We start from the raw sequence: 4,021 nt of genomic DNA, 5'->3' as shown, positions 1-4,021 counted from the left end.
TGAGTTTCTCTCGTATTTTAGTCATTAGAACCCAGTAAACACAAAGTAACAGTTATATAGCTGTTGTAATTTCCTACTCAATAATATAATTGTTATATAACACACACGTTATATAATAGTTATATTATTGAATAGGAAATTACAACTGACAGGTATATAACTGTTACTTTGTGTTTACTGGGAATATAATGAGTGACACCACAGAAATGAAACATATAATTAAAATAATGCTCAAAATGAATTATGTGAAATTTTGCTCTCCGATATCGTGACCTTTTTGCTGTCTAGCAAAGCCAGACTTTAAAAATTTAAGGAGACTAAAGAAATTAAAATATTTATTAAATTTCTCATTAGTATTTTTTGAAAAGTATCCATGATTTCATATATATATATATACATGATTTCATATATATATATATACATATATGTGCGATATATCGATATTAGTGATATTTCTGGAAAAATAATTTTACAATACATTCATTAGGAATAATGTTAGTTGTTAACTATCTTTATAATCAGTCCTAATTGTAACTGTGAAGAATGAAGTAAATATCTTAATGACTGAACTAATAAAATTTTTTTAATGGTATCCATGATTTCATATATATATATATATACATATATGTGCAATATATCGATATTAGTGATATTTCTGGAAAAGTAATTTTACCCCAGACAACGTAATGTCTAAAATCGGGACATTAAATCTTAATCTCATAATCTTTAAGACACCTTAAAGACATTTATACGTTAATTGTCTGATATAATAAATACATTTTAAAGATGATCTCTAACCCCTTGTCCACAACCTTGCTTTAATTCTTAAGCCGTAAGAAATTGACCAACCAGTTGATTATTTTTAAAATAATCGACTGTGGTTGGTTAATTTATTACGGCTTAAAGATTAAAGCAAGGTTGTGGACAAGGGGTAAGACGTCTTATATCCTGATTTTAGACATTATGTTGTCTGGGACAATACATTCATTAGGAATAATGTTAGTTGTTAACTGTCTTTATAATCAATCCTGATTGTAACTGTGAACATTGTGAAGAATGAGGTAAATATCTTATATATATGACTGAACTAATAAAAACTAATAATAAAACACAAAGTCAGTTTTACATTTCTATATATAAATAAATAATATGAAAGTAAATAATGAAATTACTAACATAATTAACGTTTGTATTTGATTCACTAGTGACCGAAAAATACAATAAGAAATAAAATAATAAATATCAATTCAATCAATAAATTCAATTCACGTTGGAAGAATGTTCAATTACTAACAAATTTTTACTTTATACATAATAAAGCGCAAACGTTAATGTATGGTTTATGCTATACAGGGCAAGGTCCATTCGACATTATAAATGCTTCGAAGCGTCAAATACAATTAGTTTATTCGTTGCTCTGAATCATTTACAGCGTTAAACAGACCTTATCCTCATAAGTAAACCTACTTAAAAGGTTCGGTTTAACTTCGATTTCTTCCTAATTTAGTACAAATGTAGAAGTACAAAAAATATCTAGATCATATTTTTTTATTTTGGCCTACTTTGAGTTTCACGGGTAGTTTATAGCTTTTTAATGTTTTCACTCCTATCATCAAGTACAACAAAAATGCATAAGAAATAAAATTGAATACTATATATAGTTAAATAATTTTAACAATCGGCATAGCTGCGACACGAACCATTCTAAATTTCTTTAGCCGAGATTTCAACCGAATTATTTCAAATCTGTGCTAAATTAGTCAAAAATGGTTGGAATCTTGGCCAAACCAAAATCCGGCAATTTTAATTAAAATTTTAACAAAATCGGCATAGCTGAGACACGAACCATTCTAAATTTCTTTAGCTGAGATTCCAACCAAAATATTTCAAATTTGTGCTAAATTAGTCAAAAATGATTCGAATCTCGGCCAAACCAAGACATCATTTGTATAAATAATTTTTTTCAACTTTTTACATGTTTTGTTCAAACATTTTATTATTTATACAAATAATTTTACATATTTGACTTCATACTCATAATCAGCAAACCAAAAATGCCTATATCTTATATTCAATTTTATTTCTTATGCATTTTTGTTACATTTGATGATAGGAGTGAAAATATTAAAAAGCTATAAACTGCTCGTGAAATTCAAAGTGGGCCAAAATGGAAAAAATATGACCTAAATATTTTTTGCACTTCTACATTTGTGTCAAATTAGAAAGAAATCGAAGTGTAACTTTTGGGTAAATTTACTAATCGCATAAAACATAAAAAATGTTTATTTATCGATGGTCGGTAAATAATTTTTTTTATGATTTCATGATATAGGGTAAAAAAAGACATTTGTTAATGTTTGTAATTTTCATTATGTAAAAACATTTTCAATTTTGTGCATTTAATTAAGAAAAATTACAAATTAAAAATTTAGACCTTTAAAGCGATGACAGATCCCGACATAACGCAGATTCGCAGTTTCCTTTTTCTTTTAATTAAATTAAAAGTGCTCTCACCGAATGAAAATTTAAATAACTAAAAAATATAAGTAATAACGTTCCATTCGTAATAGTCGTGTCCATATTTCAATAACATAACTGCCATAGATGTATTTTAACTGCTGTAGCTAATTCTTTCCTTGCGTGCGATAGATAATACATGGAAGAAAAGATTTCATAGTTAATTATAATTTGCTGAAAATTATTTATTGCTGTAAATAAAAATTTGCTGTTGTAATTAAAACTTTTGTTACTATTGCTACTAAATTAGTTTCAGTAGCTAAATATATGTCTACTAGCAGTGATACTTTTAAGTATCTATATGTTACAACGAGATTTTACCACACAGAAAAAAAGGACATTCTTGTTTGAAAAGATCTTTATTTTTGATATGTGTTAATCATTAAATCAGATTACATAGCGTTAAACAAAGATAATTGTTAGTTGCAAGAATATATTTTGTACTTAAAAATGATTTTCATTATTGAAAAGCACAAAATAATGTATTAAGAATATATTTTTAAATGTCGGAAGAAGATTATTATCATCACAATAATCATATTGTACTTCTTATGAGATTATTATATAATAATATTCAAATGAAATTATAACATTATTGAAATTCAAGATTCTAACAAAAATGCCCTTTTTCCTGCGTATATACAGATTCTTGCTGCCGTAGATAACTTTTTCTCCGTGTAACGTTCTCGACCAGTCTAAGTTGATTTTTGGTCGACTTTTTCATTTGGGTGAGGTCGTCTTTTCATTGAAGTTCACTTTGGCATCCCCTTAATTAAATATTGATATTTATCGATTTTCAAATGGAATTTATCGTAGCATTTAATCAGCTAGCTGTATTGATATTACAAATATAAAATATTTTATATTTACACAACATATAAACATGCTCGATGTATATAATCTCAAACGCGCAGTACAGATCACTCACGCGAGAAAAACGCCTCGGAAGCTCTCGTCCATCCACTTGGAAATTAACTCTTCCATTCCCTTTCGTTGGCATTTAATTGACGCACGCGCGGGACATACGCGTCTATTTAAGTTGACTCTCAGAGAGAAAAAAAGCACACATTATATTACGTGCGTGAAACGTGCTGGAGGATTGCGATTCGTAAAAGGCGGAACATCTGCGAGACGTGGTTTCAACGCGAGGGATTTGTTTAATAAGTTTGTCACAAGGCCGTAGCCGCGGGCGATTTCCTCGACATTTCGCGATCGATTTCTGTCGTAACCGAGAGTTCATCGGGCCGTGTATTTTTGGCTAATTTCGACGTTAAAAGCGTCGTCAGTAAAAGCAGGTCGTCCCGTCGCCGCATCTACGAGAGTTTCTCATTTCCGACGCGACTCCGCAAACTTTTCTACCGTATAGCTGCGGTCTCGTGGCTTGCGTAATCCTTCCGGTCCCCCCTCCCTCCCTTTCCCTCCTCCTTCAAACGAAACATTCAGTACACACACACACACACACACACACACACACACACACACACACACACACACACACACACAC

Source organism: Odontomachus brunneus, unplaced genomic scaffold, assembly GCF_010583005.1.
Source record: "Odontomachus brunneus isolate Ranch 3 - 2012 unplaced genomic scaffold, Obru_v1 Obru_scaffold_049, whole genome shotgun sequence".
NCBI classification, from domain to species: Eukaryota; Metazoa; Arthropoda; class Insecta; order Hymenoptera; family Formicidae; genus Odontomachus; species Odontomachus brunneus.
The sequence above is the reverse complement of the archived record's forward strand: the minus strand, read 5'-3'. Positions refer to the sequence as shown.